We start from the raw sequence: 23,290 nt of genomic DNA, 5'->3' as shown, positions 1-23,290 counted from the left end.
CAGCTGGCAACCGGATGTTTCAGGTCAGCCACAACACACTCAAAGCTTCAAAATAATGGACATTTTTCTACATCTTATTTGGATGATATTTTTCTATTTTTAATTAAAAAAATAATCAACGCCTATCAAAGATCAATGTGTGCATACATACTAAGTATGCATGCATTCCAGTAAATATATGCAACACGATCAGCATGTAGTTACTGTAGGGAAATCCATCCTGCATGTTGAATGTTGAGTTTGGGTTTATTTAACCATACTGAATGACATTTTGAACACTCATCTGATCATTTGCTGTGATAAGGACTTTGTTTTGCACATATTCAGTTGCATTTCGCCATTATGGATAAATCCAGAATAGGAACACAGATGTACATACATACATGTAATCAGTGGTGTATAGTAACGAAGTAGAAATACTTCGTTACTGTACTTAAGTAGTTTTTTTGGGTATCTGTACTTTACTTTACTACTTATATTTCTGTTGACTTTTACTTTTACTTCACTACATTTTGCAAAGAAAACTGATACTTTTACTCCGATACATTTCCCCTGAAACCTTCGTTACTCGCTACAAAATCAAATCTATCTTTAGCAAGCAGGTTTGGTGAATCAGCAGTGGTGTATAAAGTATTCAAAAGCCATACTTGAGTAAAAGTAAAGATACCTTACTGGAAAACTACTCCAGTAAAAGTAAAAAGTCACCTATTAGAATACTACTTGAGTAAAAGTCTTAAAGTATCTGATATTTATTGTACTTAAGTACAAAAGTACTTAAGTATCAAAAGTAATTTTCTGATATTAAATGTACATCATAACCTGAACATGAAATGAACATCATAACCTGTTCATTGAAAGTAAAAGTACAAGTAAATGCTGTTAATAAAAAAGCAAAGGGTCAGAATTGTGAGAATGATGAAGTTTATTCTTTTAAGTGCTGTGGCACCATGACCAAGGACATGGAGCTGTGTTGAACATAATTGGGTTGGCTGTGATCCATCCAGGAGCAACAATGTTCAACACAATATATTGTACATAAGTATACTTTTGCATCTACTATGAACTTATCATCATAATTCTCCGAAAAGCAATATGACACTATGAAGGAGTTGTAACAGTACGTTTATAAGTCTGCTCATTCCAACTAGAGGATGTAGAGGGCAAACGCATAATATTGTGTTCAGCAAAACATATCCACTTGATGCATCAGGTCAGTGTTGTGAGAAAGGACACCTGCCTTGTAAACTCCTGTTGGGAACTAAAGGAGCGTGTTTGGGTTATCAGCATTTAAGAAACTGAATTCTTGACATCAATAGAATTATTGATGTATGTAACAATTATTAATGATTATTAATATAAACGGGGCACCACCCTGCGAACAGGGACCAATAACCAAACGATAAAACTAAGTCTCATAATTAGTAGTCACTCATAATGTCAATAGTCTGCGTATGACTATACATTCAGTGACAGTGAAGGTTTTTAAGTTCGAGCACCGGCTACTACATACAGTCTTATCAAATACATATGCACAAGTAATCACAGACGACTGCTCCTGAAAGTATAACAGAGTTTATTGAATCAAAATAATAAATGATCAAATCAATTAATATTGCAACCAACAAACGTTATCATACAATTTTATATGCCTAAACTAAAGAATGAATAAAATGGATGAGGGTGTATGTCTGTGTGTGTATGTGTATGTGTGTGTGTGTGTGTGCAAAGGAGGGAGTCTTACAGCTACGCTAAAGACTACAAAGATGGCGGCGTCGAGTGACGCTGGCCAAAGGGGAGGGGCCTTAAGAACTACAGCTAAAAACTACAAAGATGGCGGAGTCGAGGGACCCGGACAAAATGGCAGTTAGGCTGCTGTATGTACTCACGTGTGCCTGGGCAGCACGTGATGTGAGGCGCTCGTTTGAACGAGGTTCCCCAGGGGTAGAATTAGGAGCTGTGTGTGTGTGTGTGTTTCGTGAAAGGAGGAACGAGAAAAAAGGTGGGGGCTCATGGATCAGACTTCTGCGTGCTGTCCGCGTTGTAGTGATAATGGGGGTGTCTGGCGTATCGTACATAACGTGCCGTTGTCGGTAGAACTGCCAGCAGTTATGTACAATAGCCGAGATTCCACACTTCACTCACAGAGCTGATTTAATGAGCAGAGAATACTACACGAAGTGTAGTAAAACCAATGAAAAGAAATCAAATAAATCCAAGCAAACAGTCACAGTTAATACACGAATACAGCGGAGCTTCTCTCGTCCGCGAGGAGTTGCGTAATATCTCGATATCACGCGACAGTAATTTAAACACACAAAAACACGGGAATATCAACATATAAATGAATGGCCTGAATTAAACTTAAGTTAATTTAAGATAAGCTATGCCCAAATGCCAAGAATCTTACTTGTAGATGCTTCGTTGCAACGTTGAAGGGTTCGTGAGCAAAGTTGTCCTTTTTCTTCGAGAGGAAGGGGGGGGGGGGTGCTTCTCAGCGCGGCGTTGAGCTGGCGCTGTTTCGGTCTGTCGTGGCGTGGCTCGGCTGGAGCAAACGCAGACGTGATCTGTCCTCGCGGCAGGGAGGGTGATCTAATTTCGGCTGACGGCGTGGTCCGTGCGTCTTACCGGGAATCGTCGGTGAAGGAGGGAGGCGTTGTCGTCTTTCCTTCGCCGGAATGTGTGCACCAAAAGAAAAAGAAACAAAAAGCGCTGAACTGATCGCTGAAGCAGATTCGTTATCGCGGGCTGTTTCATCCAGCGAAACGGCTTGTCAGGGTTTGAGTAGGGTTGAAGGGCCGTTGCTTCCTCGTGGCCTCGTCGTGCTGGAGGGGGGGGAGGAGAGGCCGATGTGTCTTCATGCGTCCAGGACGAAGGTCCGGGCGAAGAGAGCGGTTGTGTGCCTCCTAACTCAACCGAGGTCGAAGGGGGAAAGCTTTGAGGTGGGGGCAGCAGAGAGTTTTATAGAACATCGGCTGAACCACAGGGGTCCTGGGGTCTCTTGGCTCTCGGCCAATGAGATTGCCGCGGTTACCATGGTTATTTGGGGGGGGGGGGAATTCACACCCTAGTGTGAAATCCCTTTGCTCTTATCAACTACAAATCAGGATGAACCCTTTGCTCGACAAAGTGAAGGCCTGATTGTCTTTGTCCACAGCACATGTTGAAGCCATTTATCAGACCCCAACATCCCCCCTTTGTTCTGAAGAGCGAGATGTTGGCTTCGGTCTTTAGAGCAAACCAAGGGCTGGCGTGTGCATCCATGTGGTGGGGAAACCTGAAGAGGTGAGACAGTCCAAGTGTTCCTGAGACCAAAAGCAGTGGTTAAAACAGGCAGTGTTCATTGTTCATAGAGTTCAAGGTTCATAGTGGTCAAGTTCATGGTGTTCAAGTTCAGAGTTCATTGGCATCTGGGCAGATGACTAAGGTGGCATCTGGGCAGATGACTTTAACTACTTCTACCTACATCTACTATCATACACAATTCATATCATAGGTGAGCAAAACATTATTCCCAAATAATTCAATCGCTATTATGATGTTGTGATATTCTAGCATTGTGGCACAGTGTCAAAGAAAGTACCAACCCAAATAAACAAAACAAAAGAGAGAGAAGGAAAGAATAGAAAGACAAGAAGCAGGTGAGGGGCAAACAGTGGTTACTGGTTCAACTCCTAGACAGGACTGGAGTCCGTCGGCGGAGCAGTCGTAGGTTGGCTACGTGGTGTTATGAATAGGAGGGAATCCAGTTTGTCTGTCGCTTCTGGATCTATTAGTACATGATATGTGCGTCTATCTCTCTCTAATCGGTAGATTTAGAGCGAGTCCTGTGTCTAAGTTTTAGAATCTATCGATATTGGAGTTGCGTTGCCAAGACTATAGGCCAGAGGTACCTGTGAGGGTTGCATAACAGTAGTGGTAGCAGATTTACAGATTTCTTAGCACGGCTAGTGTGACTAGCTAGGCTGGTCTCTCGCTGCTTCAGCTGTTGACAGCTGAGCCTTCTCGGATGAGGTCCTGGGTTAAATCTGACTGCTACGGCAGAGGTTATGTCTTCTTTGGTTACTTCTGGTAGAGTCTATAAAGCATGCAAAGGGTTCTCTATGAGAGTGGAGCATCAGTTTACAGTCACAATGGTTTGTCAGGTCATGCAACTGTTCTGGTTGAAGTTGGATGTGTTAGCGGTTAGTGCATGTCTACAGGGTGAGTTGGAGCATGCAGTTAAACGTCAGTAGTCAATAGTAAGCTGCCATTCTGCCGGTTGGGTTCGGCACTGGCGAGATTAGAGTGTACTTCCTGTGAAGTACATCTCTCTAAGTTTCTGTTGTCAGAGATCCCACCCCCCTCGCGCTGTTCAAGTGGCGAGGGCGGATATCCCACGTTACCATCAGCACTCAGGGAAACGTCGCGAACAGTTTCACTCTGGAGTGTGTCATGGCGGGCTGGTGATATCTCCCTCCCCCCACCCTCCTAATTAGAGATGGAGACAGGTCCGGCGCACAGGTCAAGTTCAGTTACCTACGGCACTGGCGACTTGACAGGCCCGGGCGATGACTCGGCTGAAAGAAGGCGGTGGCTTCGTTGAACAAGCTGGAGGTGGATCATGCTGACAGAGCAGGAGAACAAGGCTTAGTTGACGAAATATCTTACGAGCTAGGGTGCTCGAAAGGGCCTCTAAGGTTGTGGCACCCTAGAGGTGTATGCGAAAAGGTGGGGGAACACATGAGGCTCGTTTCTGACCCGGAGTCGGGTAGAGCAAGAGTGTTATGACCCCCCAGTAAGACTGAAAAATATGTATAGATTTATACATACCGGGCATTGCCTTTGCGAACAAGGTCGCCCAAGAAGGTTGAAGAACGAGGTGCGAAAATGGGAGTGGTCGTTTCCGGAAGTGTGCTGAGTTCTCTTCCCCCCCCCCTACCACGTCGACTTGGCAGCAGGGGGAAAGGTCACTTGGCTGAGTCAGGTGGGCTGCGAGTCAGCGTTACCTGATGGGTTGCCCTTGAGGGCGTCTTTCACCCCCCTGGTTCTGTTGGTCTTTCGACCGCCAGGGTTGTTTGTTCCTCGGGGGTGACCAGGGCTCGCTAGGCCAAGTCCTCTCGTCGTCTTCCGACGCTAGGTCGGAGTCGCCCGACTGTTGGATGCCTAAGACTATGGCGGTGTCTTCGTACCGATTTGTCGGCCGTCCGCGTGTCTCCCATGCAAGTTGCGCGTATTTCCTAATATCTGGCATGGTGAGGTTACTTGTTCTGCAGTGTATAGTAACATCGTATCTCACGTTGTCGTGGAGATTGTGCAAGAATAGCGACTTGAAGGCATGGTCTTCTAGACCTGGGGCGTTACGTCCTTGGAAGTACGCAGATCTCAAGCGCCTGAAGTAGTCTCTCCGAGACTCTAGCCTTTCCTGGGAAATGGCAAAGGCGCCGAGGGTGGCAGAAGCTGGGTTGGTGTACAGGGAGTACTCCTCCCTAAGGGCGTGACAAAGGGATGAATAGCAGTCGCGGATGCTCGGCTGGAGCGTTTCCACGAAAGCGTGGACGCTTCGCGCAGTGGTTTTCCACACTAGCTTTAGCTTTTCGCGCAATGAGGGGCGCGATAGGTCGAGGAGGCAGCGATCGATCTCCCTTAGGTAGTCATCGATGCCCGAGTCGTGATTATCGGGGTTGAAGCGCTCTACGTCTTTCGCCAGAGACTCAATCTGTCGAGTACGCAGGCCTCCAAGGTTGATGGGGCCTGAGCCGTCCGAGTCGTCTGAGTCTCCATACTCGCGATGGTGGTAACGACTATCATCCTCCCTCCCTGAGGGGGATGGGGTCAGTTCTTGTCGCGCGCGTGAACTGCGTGGAGGATTGCGTTCGCCTGAGGTGGTTTTGAAGCCACCTGGGCCGACTAGGACCTGGTGTTGGTCCTCTCTACTCCTGGTTGGGGATGTCGCTTTCAAGAAATGCAAGGTGGTTCGGGTCTCGGGGAATGAGGGAGCCGAGACCAAGAAATGACTGGGCTGAAAGGCTCGATAGGGGGTAGCAGTACCTACCGGGGTTGCTGGAACACCTTGAAGCGCTTTCAGTTTGTCACCACTCTCTGATGCTTTAGAGAGTTCTAGGTTGACCTCTCTGAGGTCACTGCGCAGGCTACTATTTTCTGACTGTAGGGCTCTACAGTCACGTGACAACTCCTGAACCTCTGTTCGGAGTGTCCAGATCTCGCGTTGCTGCTCGTTGCTCTGTGCCCGGGTTCGGGCAGCTTGCAGCTGCATTTTCTGATGGTAGATGAGCAGTATTTCGCCGATTACGTTCTGAATCAGGCGCTCTCTGTTACCTGCTGGGTTATTTACATAAGCCACCAGCTGCTCTAATTGCTCGTCGCATAGGACAGCAGTGTATTTTACAAAGTACTCTCTTTCCTTTGCTGTGAGTCCGAGGACATCAGCCACCGCATCTCGTAATGCGGTGTCTTCTGGAGCTACAGCTCCAGGAATGGGGGATTTCTCGTTGCTCATTCTCTCTAATGAGCGCGACTCCCAGTAGTTGTTAATTCCCTAGTGTTAGAACGGAAACTGTTAGTGTTTACGGTTCTCAGTGAAATGTCTAGTTCTGTAACTTAGGATTTCTACTGTTAGATGTTAATTACTGTTAGTGTTACGGTTCATGCAGGCGCACAGTGAAATGTCTAGCTCTGTGACTTACGTTTCTACTGTTGCTGCTCTGAGGTATCACTACTGCTTTGCGGCCAGAGGTGCGAAAATGCTAATGTGGTTTAGCACTTTGGGCCTGTGACAGCTGTGTGTAACTTCTTTGGAGGGATTTAAGAAAGCAAGCAAGGTATTACAAATAAACGATCAAATCTACTACACAGCTGGCTGTTAGTTTTAAGAAATGAAACAAATAATTAAACCTGGAAACGAAATAAAATTTCGAGAAGGGAATTAAAGATTAAGATTAAAAATCTGGATTTAAAATCAAAAATTTAATTACAACAAGACAAGATTTTGAAGATCAAAGCCTACCTATTTTGGGAAATAAGTTTCAGGAATTTGGATCATTCAAAAGAAGAAAAAAAATAATTTTTCGAAAAAAATATTTTTTTGGAAAATTAATTATTCAAAAATAATTATGGATTAATGTGCATATATACTGTAACAAAACTGGAATAACGTAGCCTCACACGGGGCACCATTATGTTTAGGACGAAAGGAGCGTGTTTGGGTTATCAGCATTTAAGAAACTGAATTCTTGACATCAATAGAATTATTGATGTATGTAACAATTATTAATGATTATTAATATAAACGGGGCACCACCCTGCGAACAGGGACCAATAACCAAACGATAAAACTAAGTCTCATAATTAGTAGTCACTCATAATGTCAATAGTCTGCGTATGACTATACATTCAGTGACAGTGAAGGTTTTTAAGTTCGAGCACCGGCTACTACATACAGTCTTATCAAATACATATGCACAAGTAATCACAGACGACTGCTCCTGAAAGTATAACAGAGTTTATTGAATCAAAATAATAAATGATCAAATCAATTAATATTGCAACCAACAAACGTTATCATACAATTTTATATGCCTAAACTAAAGAATGAATAAAATGGATGAGGGTGTATGTCTGTGTGTGTATGTGTATGTGTGTGTGTGTGTGTGTGTGTGCAAAGGAGGGAGTCTTACAGCTACGCTAAAGACTACAAAGATGGCGGCGTCGAGTGACGCTGGCCAAAGGGGAGGGGCCTTAAGAACTACAGCTAAAAACTACAAAGATGGCGGAGTCGAGGGACCCGGACAAAATGGCAGTTAGGCTGCTGTATGTACTCACGTGTGCCTGGGCAGCACGTGATGTGAGGCGCTCGTTTGAACGAGGTTCCCCAGGGGTAGAATTAGGAGCTGTGTGTGTGTGTGTGTTTCGTGAAAGGAGGAACGAGAAAAAAGGTGGGGGCTCATGGATCAGACTTCTGCGTGCTGTCCGCGTTGTAGTGATAATGGGGGTGTCTGGCGTATCGTACATAACGTGCCGTTGTCGGTAGAACTGCCAGCAGTTATGTACAATAGCCGAGATTCCACACTTCACTCACAGAGCTGATTTAATGAGCAGAGAATACTACACGAAGTGTAGTAAAACCAATGAAAAGAAATCAAATAAATCCAAGCAAACAGTCACAGTTAATACACGAATACAGCGGAGCTTCTCTCGTCCGCGAGGAGTTGCGTAATATCTCGATATCACGCGACAGTAATTTAAACACACAAAAACACGGGAATATCAACATATAAATGAATGGCCTGAATTAAACTTAAGTTAATTTAAGATAAGCTATGCCCAAATGCCAAGAATCTTACTTGTAGATGCTTCGTTGCAACGTTGAAGGGTTCGTGAGCAAAGTTGTCCTTTTTCTTCGAGAGGAAGGGGGGGGGGGGTGCTTCTCAGCGCGGCGTTGAGCTGGCGCTGTTTCGGTCTGTCGTGGCGTGGCTCGGCTGGAGCAAACGCAGACGTGATCTGTCCTCGCGGCAGGGAGGGTGATCTAATTTCGGCTGACGGCGTGGTCCGTGCGTCTTACCGGGAATCGTCGGTGAAGGAGGGAGGCGTTGTCGTCTTTCCTTCGCCGGAATGTGTGCACCAAAAGAAAAAGAAACAAAAAGCGCTGAACTGATCGCTGAAGCAGATTCGTTATCGCGGGCTGTTTCATCCAGCGAAACGGCTTGTCAGGGTTTGAGTAGGGTTGAAGGGCCGTTGCTTCCTCGTGGCCTCGTCGTGCTGGAGGGGGGGGAGGAGAGGCCGATGTGTCTTCATGCGTCCAGGACGAAGGTCCGGGCGAAGAGAGCGGTTGTGTGCCTCCTAACTCAACCGAGGTCGAAGGGGGAAAGCTTTGAGGTGGGGGCAGCAGAGAGTTTTATAGAACATCGGCTGAACCACAGGGGTCCTGGGGTCTCTTGGCTCTCGGCCAATGAGATTGCCGCGGTTACCATGGTTATTTGGGGGGGGGGGGGAATTCACACCCTAGTGTGAAATCCCTTTGCTCTTATCAACTACAAATCAGGATGAACCCTTTGCTCGACAAAGTGAAGGCCTGATTGTCTTTGTCCACAGCACATGTTGAAGCCATTTATCAGACCCCAACACTCCTATGGGCCTGATTTGAACACAATAGAGTGGTCTCGTGTGACGTCACAGTTTAGCTGTCGGCCATGTTGGAGTACACACAAAGCCACTGGCATGCACGGCTGAGTCGCATAACCTATCGATCATGGTGAACTTTTGTGCTGTCTTTGGTTGTGGCAGCAGAGCTGATAGAGACAAGAAATCATTCTTTCGTTTGCCAGCGGTCATTACACATCAAGGAAATGACACGAAGGAGCTATCCAAGCGACGTCGCGAGAAATGGCTGTCACGCATCTCACGAGATATAAAGGAATGGAATTTGGCGTACACTAGAGTATGTGCGGATCACTTTATAAGTGGTCAGTGATTTTATTTACGAATTCGTTTGTGAACAGTATTTAATAAAGGAAATATAAATTAAACTTGGACATGAGAAGGTTTCCGAAGCTTCATCGGCCCGTGACAGCAGTCGGTACCAGAGACGTGTCGAGCGTGTACAACAGGCGAAACACAGAGATGCAGCCTCAGCTTTGCTTGATATGAGTTTAACGTCAGATCATATATATATATGTATATGTGTGTGTGTGTGTGTGGGGGGGGGGGATGAAGTTAGGGGTTAGTTTAAAGTTAATTCCTACACACCGCACACAATGACATGCATGTACAATGTAAACAAACACACGTGTCTGTTTGCACTGAGTAAACATTGAATATTGCTAAATATCTGACCAGATCTGTATATATTTACCCTTCCAATGACGAGATGAGAATTGTCGACGACCGTTGCTTTGACGTCTCGGACCCATCCACTGACAAACTGATTATAAGCGTCGAGCCCTTTGTAGCACTCCAACTCGTCTTTCGTGTAAGGACTGGGGGTGTTCACGAGATACGCGTAGATGTTGGCGTAGTTTACCGATGGAAGATAAGTAGGATCGGCACTGAAACGATCTGCACTCATCGTATAGGGATCCAAGTTACCAATAACCTTCAATTTGGCCAGGTAGCGAACCTTGATGCACTCAAGCTGAATCTGCAATTGGGCGACTGCTACCATCATAACTCCATCTGATCATCCACAACATGACTCAAATATCAAAACATGATCAATACTAAAGCAGCAGCGAAAGTAACCCAGTCATTACTTGAAACTAGTGATGTTACGAGATGTGCCGACGCTTCGAAGCGTGTGTCGAGTAATGGAGGGGGCGTTTCCTCGAAGCGCGTATCGAGGCTTGCTTCATGTAGGGGAGGAGCCACAAATGATGACGTCCGAAGCCTCGCTGCCCGGCTGTACCACGTGACTGCTTCCGGAAGTGGTTCAGATTTTGCCGGGAGGTTCGACAGCAATATAAACCACTCAGGCTCCATTCAAAATGTGGGTTGTTGGTGGAGAGTTGCGGTCAGTTGAGAGTTTGGATAGTGTGGATAGCGTTTATATAGTTTGGAGAGTTTAGAGAGAGAGAGATAGTTTGGAGAGTTAGAGTGAGGAGAGAAGGATAGGTGATAAGATGGAACCAGCTAGGAAGAGGAGGATTTCCCCTGTGTGGGAACACTTTGATTTGATAACTCCTAATAAGGTAAGCTAAATCTAACTCTATTTCAGACACATTAGGTTTGCTTATCAAGAACTGTATTTTTCACAGTTTCTTATTTTATTCAAAGGTGAGGTGTTTATTGTGCTCCAAGGAGCTGGGGTACAATAACAACACCTCATCCATGTTAAGGCATTACCGTGCCTTGCATGAGAATAAGGAGGAAACTGGAGCTTCACCCAGCCATTGTAAGTCATTACAATATTACAAATGCACCATCACAATTTTTCCCTGTTCACTTTTGTTTATTGTGCAAATAAAGACAGGTAACAGACACTGTATTTATTCTCTTTTAACCAGCCACCAAAAAACAAGAGCTGGATGAAGCCCTCGTCTCCATGATAGTGAAGAACACACAGCCCTTCAGTATTGTGGATGATGTTGGGTTCAGGGCATTTGTGTTTGCGTTTTTGTGCACGCCAGCATCTTCTGTACCCTGTGAAAGGGTGTTTTCAAAGGCCGGAGAGGTTGTGTCAAAAAAAAGGAATCGTTTAAAACCAAAAACTGTTGAGAAACTGTTATTTCTGAATAGAAATGAATAAAATGTCCCGTGTCCTGTACATCACTGTCCAAGTTACACAAGCATATTCAGTCCCCTCTTCCTAGTTCCACAAGCACGTTCACTGTCCTCTGCCTGCTTAAGCCCATGCCATTTTCCTAAAGTGACATAATAACATTATTACACAACCTGCCATATCATATGATACTACCATTTTGGGAAAATGTACACACACAGAATACATAAAAAAAATATTTTATTATGCACATATGTCATAATTTATGTACAGAAATTATTTGGTCATACATTTTTGTAATTCCGTCATTCCCAACAGCCATAACAGACACAAAAATTCAATGCATCACATTATGTGGTTCAGATACAGCTGCCTGTGATTATACACTTGGCCAGTAGGTGGTATCGTGTGCACATGAAGCTTCGAGTAATGAACCCTTTCTCGAACCAATTGGCTGAAGTGTTGCGAGGCCTCATGAGGCTTCATCTCGCCATCACTACTTGAAACTGAAAAATGTCCTGTTCATCTTCAAAAGAAGTTGGTTTTCAAAATTGCGAGAATTCAGTCTCGCTCTTCTTGGGCTGAAGACTAGTCCTGCGATGCTAAATAGCCTTTCACAGGCCGCTGAGGCAGGTAGAGGTGTGTTCAGCGTCACAGACAGCTTGCACACAGCTGCGAAGGATTTCCCTAATGCTAACGCTAATGCTAATGCTGCGCTCTCTCGGCTTCCGTCAATCCTATGGTGTGGTGGCTAGCTATAGCTAACGTTAGCCAACTAGTGCTGCACAACGGTCAACACTTCCTCAGCTCACTAACTCGCTAGCGATCCACTGGTGTTGGTCTTCGTCACCACCGTAGTTTGTTGCGGGAGTAGCAGGAGTAGCAGCTTCCAACATGAAATCAGTCATCGTAGAGTGGAATTCTACTCATGTTGTTGCCCGCTAGCTTATAGCATGTAGCATCCTGGGCATCACTGGGAATCAAAACACCACGGCTTTGAGAGCACTTGTTTGCAATTGTGCATTAACATGATGAACCAACGATTTAACTTGCAAGCTAGGACCACTGATTCAATTGTGGTATGCTCGTGTTTGTTTTAATTTGTTTTAAATTATGGTACAGGTTATGCAATTCTAAAACACACCAAATGTGAATTTTGGGGCAGTTGGTATCATGATGACAAATATATTAAGAATATTATACTTTTATTTAGAATAGTATAGTATAGCCATAGCATCCTGAGGTTGAATTATTAATTACTAATTACTAATTGATTATCTAGTGTCACTGGTGTGGAAAAGTCTTTGTATACAGTAATCGAGAATTTAAAAGATAAATAGAAACGTAATGTTCACGACATTGCTGTTCTTTTTGGACACATTTTGAAGTTTATTTTGAAGACCACATTCTTTTGTATCCGGTCTTATTTTGGTACAGTATGAAGGTAGATTTGTGTCTTTATTTTTCAAAGCAAAAAAAAGTTTCAAAAGCAAAATAAAAAGTTTTAAAAGCAAATATATAAACTGAGAATAATTTATTTGTTAAAAAAATAAAAGCTTTGGTTTTGAATCCAAAAGTTTTGAAACTAAAAGTTTTGAAGCCAAAAGCTTTGAATCCCAAAGTTTTGAAACTAAAAGTTTTGAAACTAAAAGTTTTGGAACCAAAAGTTGTGAAACCAAAAGTTTTGAAGCCAAAAGCTGAATTGGGTGTAGTGGGCGGGGCATACGCTGCTGAATGTATCAGGAGTTTCTATTGGTCCGTTTGACATTAGCCAAGAGACCCCAGGACCCCTGTGGTTCAACCCCTGTTCTACAAAACTGTCTGCAGGTTCACACTTCTCCGCTTTTTCCCGTCGACCTCCGTCGAACAGGGGGCACACCACGCTCAATTCGCCCGGACCTTCGTCCTGGACGCATGAAGACACATCGGCCTCTCCTCCCCCCTCCAGCACGACGGAGACCACGAGGAAGCAACGGCCCTTCTCCCCTACTCAAACCCTGACAGGTCACGAGCCGTTTTGCTGGACGAAACGACAGTGTTCCACGTTGAGTACAGCTCCACTCAGCCCGCGAGACGAATCCGCATCCGCGATCCGTTCGCTGCTTTTTGTTTCTTTTTATTTTGTGCAAAAACCGGCACAGAGGAGCCCGACGAAGCCTCGCTCCTCTCCTGACCGATGATTACCGGGAGACCTACGGACCACGTCGTCTCAGCCGAAGTTACACTGTCCTCCCTGCAGCGAGGATAGTTCACGTCTGCGTTTGCTCCAGAGCCACGCCACGACGGACCGAAACAGCGCCAGCTCAACGCCGCGCGACACACAGCGCCCGCTGCAAAGCCGCGCCGACCCGCAAGCTCCCCCCTGTCCCCCTTCCCGACGAGGAAAACGGACCGCTTTGCTCACGAACACTTCAACGTTGCAACGAAGCATCGACAAGTAAGAGTCTTGGCATTTGGGCATAGCTTAGCTTAAATTAACGTAAGTTTAATTCAGGTCATTCATTTATATGTTGATATTCCCGTGTTTTTGTGTGTTTAAGTTACTGTCGCGTGATATCGAGATATCATGCAACTCTTTACGGAGCAGAGAAGCTCCGCTGTATTGGTGTATTAACTATGACTGTTTGCTTGGGATTTATTTGATTTCTTTTCATTTGTTTTATTACACTTCGTGTAGTATGCTCTCCTCATTAAATCAGCTCTGTGAGTGAAGTGTGGAATCTCGGCTATCGTACATAACTGCTGGCAGTTCTACCGACAACGGCACGTTGTGTACGTTACGCCAGACACCCCCATTATCACTACAACGCGGACCGCACGCAGAAGCTTGATTCATGACCCCCACCTTTGCTCTCTCTTTCTTCTCTCTGCCCCGGGAGAAACCCCGTTGAAACGATCGCCTCACATCACGTGCTGCCCAGGCACACGTGATTACATACAGCAGCCTAACTGCCATTTTGTCCGAGTCACTCGACTCCGCCATCTTTGTAGTTTTTAGCTGTAGTTCTTAAGGCCCCTCCCCTTTTGGCCAGCGTCACTCGACGCCGCCATCTTTGTAGTTTTAGCGGTAGCTGTAAGACTCTCCTTCCTGTTCACCCACAGACCCACACACACACATACACACACAGACATACACCCTCATCCATTTTATTCATTCTTTAGTTTAGGCATATAAAATTGTATGATAACGTTTGTTGGTTGCAATATTAATTGATTTGATCATTTATTATTTTGATTTAATAAACTCTGTTATACTTTAAGGAGCAGTCGTCTGTGATTACTTGTGCATATGTATTTGATAAGACTGTATGTAGTAGCCTGTGCTCGAACTTAAACCTTCACTGTCACTGAATGTATAGTCATACGCAGACTATTGACATTATGAGTGACTACTAATTATGAGACTTAGTTTTATCGTTTGGTTATTGGTCCCTGTTCGCAGGGTGGTGCCCCGTTTATATTAATAATCATTAATAATTGTTACATACATCAATAATTCTATTGATGTCAAGAATTCAGTTTCTTAAATGCTGATAACCCAAACACGCTCCTTTAGATCCCAACATGTAGTAAAGCTGAGGCACAAGTTATTCATAATTTGCTTGGTGTTTTCAATCAAATAATTACACTCAAACATTACATTGATACTGTCATGGTAATACTTACTTTTTTTCTTTTAATGTCAGAATGGAAACCAACAACAAACACGACCTCAGGTAATTGCATAATTTGTTTCGAAACTGCCTGTGTGACAGTAATGCATTACACTGTAACGTCCTTTTACCGTGTCCATACATCTCAAATCCCTTTCCAGCATGATGCACGTGAAGCCACGGAGGCTGCACGACATCTCCTGTCCCTGATTTCAAGGGCCATACCTGAAGAACCTCAGGGACAAAGGCAGGGACAGAGTCAGGTTATGGAGAGATCGTCAGTGCAAACTGAAATGGCCAGGTAGACAGGCATGCACTCATGTCAATGAGCCAGTTAAATGTGTCATTAGTCTGTCTTATACCATGTTGGCAGCAGTACAATTACGCAACTGTCATATAACATTAATTATGCCTTTATTTACCCAAATCAGTTCTGTTGAGCTTTTTAGAAAGTTATCTGGTTAAGGGCAACTGTTGTGTTCTTTACTCTGGAATACTTGGATGTGGTGCGCTTGGTTGAGAAGTATAATAATTCAAAAGTAATATTATTCTTCTAAAATCATACAGGTCCTTCCCTGGATTCTTTAGGGGCAAGAAACGACTTCAAACCAGAGGTCACATGCCTGCAAAGGTTTTGAAAATGTGGAGCCTTTTGAGCTGATTTTTTTTTTAGTGGCATCAAAACTTGAAATGACTCCGTCCTCAGCGGATGAGGTGACATTCATGCAGGCAGGCTTGGGAAAGAGGACTTTGTCAGTGACATCTGACTTTACACATGCAGAGGTATTTTATAGGCTGAAGCAGGCACAATGGCGAATGTGTTGTCAAGAGTAAGAATTTTGTCTAATATTTTTCACATGATAAAACTGTTCCAAATTGTTTTTATTTTAATGCAGTTGTCCAGTCTACTAAAAAACAACTTTCCAAAGATGGCACATCTCGAGGACAGATGGCTACTTTACAAAGCAACAGGTTCATAATTACTGTACTTAAATTGAAACAACCAAAAGAGGAGGAATACATCATGTTTTGGGGTCATCCCCAAAATCAGTCATTTTCATTTGTTTGTGTTTTCACAGGTGGAAATGGAAGGAGAAAACTCTCTGCTGTTCCTCTGGAGGCTGAGGGCTACACTGGGTCCGTACTGAGATGTTCCTCTGCTGCAGGAAAGACCATGTTCTATGTTGTTCCTCTCCAAGATGAACTAGATCTAACACCTCTTCCTGCAAGTGCACCAGAGTTTGCACTGATGCCGAAAGCCAGCTGCAAACAGTGCAAAATAGAGATGCCTCTGCAGATGCTGGCACTCCATGTCAATGACTGTCTTCACTCACGCCCTGAAACAGAGGTGAATTGCCTTACAGTTTAGGGTTAAGGATGATCAAAATAAGTACAGATTGTAATTTTATGAACAAGTAAAATGTTCTGTTTAATATATCGTATTTAAAAGCTGTCAACAAATTATTGAATATGTTGCCAAACATGAATTGTGCATTTTAATGATATTTAACCATCTGATTGATCCACAAGACTAAATACCAGTAGAACTTTAGTCCTTGATAAAAGTTAACAGAATTAATTTATTATGAAATGTACTGTATTTATATGTTGGTATTAAATACATTCCAATGTGAGGCTAATTTCAAGATTTTAAACTTTTTACAGCGAGGAAGATGTTGTCAAGTGGGTAAGATCACAGGTGGACTCCAGCAAGACGTTTGAGATTTGTGTATCCAGAGACAACATGGTGGAAAGAGGTCTGAAGTTATGGAAGCGTAAAAAAAAATGTCAGTCCTGTGAATCCCTTGAGGATCACATTCCTGGGAGAAGCAGGGATTGATACGGGGCCCTGAAGAAGGAGTTTCTGTCAAGTGAGTAGTTGAGCATCATAAGTTTATTTGCCCCAGGGGGAAATGAATTGAAGAACCATTCAGCTAAAGATGCTAACAACATATGTACAATAATGCACTTGTCAATGTATGAGCTCAATTACTTTTTTGACAATCTACAAAATTCAGCTTGTGTAATGCTTTTCATTGTTTTGTTTTGTATTTTAGCAATGGTGGCTGGGATCGAGAAATGACTTTTTGAAGGAGAAAGTGAAAGGGGGAAGATGCCAAAGTATTCCTTGAATGATTTGGATGAAGGGTTATTTAGGTATTCCCCCTAATGATTACAAAATTGAGCAGAGGTCTCCCCCTGCACTGATGTTGAGTATTTTAAACCCTCTGTTCCTGTTTGTAGGACAGCTGGTGAAGTATTTGCTGTCAGCATAGCTCAAGGAGGACCAGCACCACGTTTTATGCAAGAATGGTGCAATGACTACCTTTTCTCTGAGAACCTTTCATCTACGGGCGTCCATGACTCTACTTTATCACCATTAATAACAATGGTAAGTTGAATTTTTTTAGCAAAACATACACAGATTAATTTCATCACAACACAATGTTTTAATTACTTGTTTATATAATGCCCAAAACAGTTCATATTGTATTATGGCACTTTACAGGACGAATGATGCAACAATTTCATGTTGGTCTATTCAGCTGTAAACCATGGACTGTGGTATCCTGGGAAATTGTATAATGTGTTGTGAATGCAAAGCATTAAAGTACAATTTAATATTTTTGGTATGATTATTTAAGATTGAAGATGCTTCTGACATGACTCCTCACATCCAAGCCATTCTGGATTGTGGCTACACAGGCAAAGTTGACATGGAGCATAAAGAAAACATATTAAGCTATTCACACAATATCAAATATTACTGCTGATGTAACACATTGTAGTGTGGCCTCAGATAATCATAGGCCTTGTGTTTTATTTTTTCTTTGAGAAATTTAAGGATAATGATAATCGGTTATTGTTTCTAGGGTGCTCTTTGGCTTCAATGTGAAACATTTATTTTGAGTAAAGAGAAATGAGCTAGAGGCCAAGGCACTCCAATTACAATGCTCAAAATGTATTTTACTGACATGTCCATGTCGGGTTAAAAGGAAATGTATATCGTTGTCTACATGTAGTAGCAAAGCCTTGTTCAAGGCCATTCTCCTCAGCCTGCTGCCCGAAAGTCTTAACTACTACACCTGGACAGCTTGACTTGGAGATTATTTCCCTTTCCTTGAAATCATTTTTTCTGTATTCAGGGCGATTCGACTTCATGTGAAGACTAAGCGCATGCCCATGCTTCAGCAACTGTGTGAGGGCCTGAAAGTGTGTGACCTCATCAAAGTGATGCAGACAAAGCCAGAAGAGTCTCGCAGTCTCTTCATCTTCAGAGACGACGACTCAGTTTGCACGAGTATTGCTTTGAGTGTTGTACTAGTTGTACTACATAGTATTTCCATAACTTCCTTTCTGCTTCTTAACGAGCTAAGTTTTGAGGAATCTCATTGTGTATCACTATGTTTGAAATGTAGGTGGACTCACATTACATCATGACCCATCTGGCCCTGGAGTTGAGTGTAAGTGGTTCAAGTAAGCAAGTGAAGGAATCAAAAATCTTGGAGCGCTTCCAAGATTTCCTCCTAGAACTTGACGGTATGGCCAACCATTCATTTAAAATAATTATTTGTGATTGAAAGTTTAGATTTCCACCCTAATTCTATACCATAGAACTGTCTTAATGAGCATCATATTTAACTGTTTGCATATAAAATGACTGGAGAGATTTATTCTGGTCTACACTTTGTATTTCTCTTCAAGATGCACAAACTGATGGCGACACTGCAGGAGAGGCTTTGACTGTATCCTCAGTCATGCAGTGGATGACTGGTCAAGCTCACAGACATCTGCTTTTGGAAGATCGGCAAACATTCAAACTCACAGTGAAATTTGATCATTGGTGTCTGAACGCCATGCCTAACCACGCTGTGTGTTACCCAAGTGTCAGTGCTCGCACAGACACCATCACATTCCCAGTAGCCCACATTAAAGATTATGAATCTTTTAAAACACTCCTGCAAACTGCCATTAAGTCTGGTGCAGGATTTGATAGAGTGTGATAAATGTGTTAAATAGTTGTTGGCAAGAGCATGGTTCTGTGTTTCACTTGTGCTTATTCTTTATGTTTTCTATTCTTTAGTGAAACAAACAAAATGTTCCAGAATCATTTTAAACTGCAGCTATTTATGCCACCTTGTTATAATGTGAGTGAGCAAAATAAACACATAAGTATTTACTGTGCTTTATTTGTGATTAGTTAAAAGTGCATACTTGTTTTAGAATAAGCACATGAGATGTGCATCAAGTATATCAATCAAACTTCATCCAAAAAATGAGGCCAGTTGAAGGACATGCATATAGATGTCCCGTCCAAAAGAAGAGGACTCGACGGTGGGGTTTACTTGCTGCACTGCAGCAAGACCTTCAGCTGACAAGGGGCACGGCATCTCTGCTACAGTGACCCATGCTCTGGATCAGGTTCCTCATCATGCCAGTGTTCTGCTTGCAGGATCTGAGATGGACCAAACACATACATTAATTATGAATATAGCCATTGCCTCGTTTATACACATACTGTAGACGATCTAATGTTAATATTTATTCATTTAGGTTCGAGTGATATAGCAAATTAATGAATACCATACTTTAAATTGCATTTCTTTGTTCTTGTGCTAAATGTATAGTACACACAGTACCTCCTGCAGATCTGGCTCTGGCACAGGTACTTGTAGCGTTCCAATCCTCCAAAGCTGATTCGGGGACAAGTTTCCCTCTGTGCTTAAGGGGTGGTAATTCCAGGTCTCCACAAAATTTTGCAGATCTTGTTGTAGACGGGGAATGACGACATACCCCACACAGAAGAGGTGAACCGCATTTGAAAGGTCAATGAAGCCATCTTCCTCTAAGATGTGAAGCAAGTTGTAGTACTGAGATGTTACAGCATTCCAAACATCTCTCCAAAGGCATTCCACTCTGGAAGCAAATGACATGATGAAGTGGCTACATTTGATATTAATGTTTTATATAATGTAAACATATATAGTAATACATACAATTTTTACCTTTGGTTGTGGACACTTTTGCCAGCAATAAAGCTGCCACGACCGGTTCCTCTCACAGTAAACATGCATCTCGCAATGTCCACATTTTCCACCCCTTGATCAGCTCGGACTCTAAATGAGACAAACAGAGTAGTGTGACAAGGGTTGGATGGCTAAACTATTTACGCCTGGTATGAAAGAGAAGGTCCTTGCCTTGATGGCCATCCATGCTTCTGCACACCATCCATGAAAAATCCTCGAGCAGTCTCTGCTTTGTTATTCCGAGCTGCATTAAGGTAGAAAATCTGTTCAGGAATAGGATTTAAAGATGACTTGGGTTATATTCTGAGCAAGACTGATAATGTAAACAAGATGTGATCATGTAAAGAATAGTTATAGAAAACAGATCAGGCTTACCTTCCTGGAAAAGCCATCAATACCCCCAAAAATCACTATGTTGTACCTTCAAATTTTCAGAAGATTTGACATTATAACAGTGATATAAAATTCTTGATTAAAATAATCAATGTGTATGGTAATTCATTTTAAAACAATACCTGATCAACTTGTGATTGGTGTCAATGTGGACAAGAGACAATGGAGCTGGAACAGAGTATGTCCGTCTGGCAATGCATGTCAACTGGACCATTCTTGAAATAATGCCAGCGGCATCGACACGCTGCATGGACAGCTTCAGTCTACTCCATGTGACACGATATCCCATAGCCAGTAGAGACCCTTTTACAAGCCGATATCCTGCATCAGGCATTCTGGCTTTGATAGATCTCACCTTTTGATCAAGTACAATGTCTGATATATCAGAGTAGGTGTTTCTGACTGAGAGATTATGCTCCCTCATCCTCCTGTAAAGTGTGGATCTTGAAATGCCATGGGCAGTAGCCAGAGTGGTCATTGGTAGTTTCATGCTTAGAAGATTTTCAAGGACTTGGATATTAATGCTAAATTTTGGTCGACCCACAGTACCATTCCATTCAACTACAGCTACACTGTCAAGTAATGGAGCAACAGTGCTGTTTGAAATGTGAGACTTGATCACTTCACTTAGATTTTGTAAACCATCTACTACACACTGAGGAATATCCATATAGACTGCCCCTGCTCGAAGAAACTGCAATTCCTGAGAGATAACCATGTGCAGGTAATCAACATCAATTGGCTCCCTTGTGATTACTGCAGAAAGCCGATCCCTGACCCTGCATAAAAGCCGCCTGCTAATGGATTCCTGTAAGAGGGAATTTAGCAAAATAGAAATTTATTCGAGCAGTGGTATCAAAACATGTTTATATGTGTATATAGAGATGAATTACATTTTGAGGCGAGAGGTCAACATACCTGAACAAAAGCTCTTTGTGGAAGAGGTTCCATTCTGTAGAAAAGGGAATTATGACCACACTGGATTATTATAAATACACAGACCATAGAGTCATATCGTATAACAAGAAAAGCCAGTCATTGCCAACAAACTAAACAATGGAATGATTTAACAAATATACAGAACCCCTCCATAATACACAGACATGTTTAAATGTAAGTTGAATGCGTTTTGTGTCACTATTTTACTCTCTGGAGCTTATTATAAAGGCACAAGTGGTACAATTTTGTTAATTATCAAGTATAAAATGATACAAACCTTTGTATGGGGTCAACTAATAATATAATAATAATGTTTTGGGTACCTTTTACTGTTACATGATTCGTACTTGTTAGCAGGAACCCAAAACTTAATATGTTTGTGTTGATCAATTCAACTAATTTAATAGGTTTATTTACAATTGCACACAAGAACCTATGAATAAAAAGAATGGAGTTGTAGCACATGCATGTTAATTTCCATGCGAAGCATATATGTGATCTAAAATACACAGATTTAAAGTATTTTCCCAGAGCCTGCGTTCATAATTGCCAATTTATCTACTATCATGTATGTGTGTGTACTGCACAGTTCCGCCACAAGGTGGTGCGTTTGAACAAATAAGGGACGTTTCAAGCAGAGGTGGCAGAAGTAGTAAAGGTTTTCTTCGGTGTCTGACCAGTGTAGTCATAAGACGCATGTCGTTTTTAGATACAGCGTCGTCATCTGTACCTACCTCGGTCAGAGAGAAGCAAGCTCATAGGATTTGTTTTAAATTGTGTCATACATGTGTAGCTAACCTTAGCTAACATAGATGCCTCAGGTGCATGTAACGTTCGCCCACAGTGGGGCTACATGTCAACACAGCAGCCCTCCATGTCGTTCTTAAAAAGAGACTCCACGACACGAACAACATGAGAAGAAAGTGAAGTGCTGCTATATTTACAATCATTTTGACAAAACAGAGCAGTCAACTTACCTCCATGTCCCGTAACCTCCCGTTTGTGTCGATGATGCAGATACGAGACGCAAGTCAAACGGACCAATAGAAACTCCTGATACATTCAGCAGCGTATGCCCCGCCCACTACACCCAACTCAGCTTTTGGCTTCAAAACTTTTGGTTTCACAACTTTTGGTTCCAAAACTTTTAGTTTCAAAACTTTTAGTTTCAAAACTTTTGGATTCAAAGCTTTTGGCTTCAAAACTTTTAGTTTCAAAACTTTTAGTTTCAAAACTTTTGGATTCAAAACCAAAGCTTTTATTTTTTTAACAAATAAATTATTCTCAGTTTAAATATTTGCTTTTAAAACTCATTTTTTTTGCTTTTGAAACTTTTTTTTTGATTTTAAAACTTTTATTTTTGCTTTTGAAAAATAAAGACACAAATCTACCTTCATAGATTTCAGTCGTGATGGCGAGATTAAGCTTTATGAAGCATTGAAGCTTTCCATCCAATTGGTTCACTCATGGGTCGAAGCTTCATGGTCCTTCATTTGCTCTACTGCGCCATCAAGTGGACAATAAATGTAAAACAGGCAGAGTGATTATAACGACACCATGGCTTTGGTGTGTGAAGCATTGAATAGAATAAATGAATGAATGATGTTTGTGATGTGTGATACATACTTATGAACATATTAATATGGTGTCTGTCTTTATGATACAATGGCGGGGTCAAAAGCGAAAGTGGAAACAAATTGGGGAGAGGGTTGTGATGGGAAAAGTAAAAAAAAAAAGAAAAGTGTAAGTTGTGATTTTATTGTCATATACATATACGAAATTTGACTTCTGCATTTAACATGTAGCAGCCAAGGATCGAACAGCCGACCTTGCGACTACCGGACAACCATGTCTACCCATTGAGCCACGGCCAAATGTACTGCAATCACTTGGTATGTGACTTATCTTAGTAGGGACAACACGTAACACGTAAAACATTTTATTAATTTTTATTTAAAAATAACAACTTTTACACAGTGCTGGACTTCAGGCGGTTTCTTTTTTTTGAGATTATTTTGCCTCCTTTAGAAAACACCCTTTCACATGGCACAGATGAAGCTGGGGTACAG

The 23,290-nt window shown here is 42.6% G+C and overlaps 2 long non-coding RNA genes across 2 annotated transcripts; both read right to left on the bottom strand.

Moving 5' to 3' along the window:
• Positions 1 to 19,032: 19,032 nt before the first annotated feature.
• Positions 19,033 to 19,975, bottom strand: LOC306779929. The gene is made up of 3 exons (XR_013772128.1): positions 19,869 to 19,975; positions 19,503 to 19,779; positions 19,033 to 19,318 (listed from the first exon to the last, which is right to left on the bottom strand). It is a non-coding gene; the product is annotated as an uncharacterized lncRNA (long non-coding RNA).
• Positions 19,976 to 20,060: 85 nt separating this feature from the next.
• On the bottom strand, positions 20,061 to 21,236 carry LOC306779928. The gene is made up of 4 exons (XR_013772127.1): positions 21,201 to 21,236; positions 20,405 to 21,090; positions 20,265 to 20,310; positions 20,061 to 20,152 (listed from the first exon to the last, which is right to left on the bottom strand). It is a non-coding gene; the product is annotated as an uncharacterized lncRNA (long non-coding RNA).
• Positions 21,237 to 23,290: the final 2,054 nt, after the last annotated feature.

Source organism: Melanostigma gelatinosum (assembly GCF_949748355.1).
Source record: "Melanostigma gelatinosum genome assembly, chromosome: 7".
Taxonomy (NCBI): domain Eukaryota; kingdom Metazoa; phylum Chordata; class Actinopteri; order Perciformes; family Zoarcidae; genus Melanostigma; species Melanostigma gelatinosum.
The sequence above is the reverse complement of the archived record's forward strand: the minus strand, read 5'-3'. Positions and strand labels throughout refer to the sequence as shown.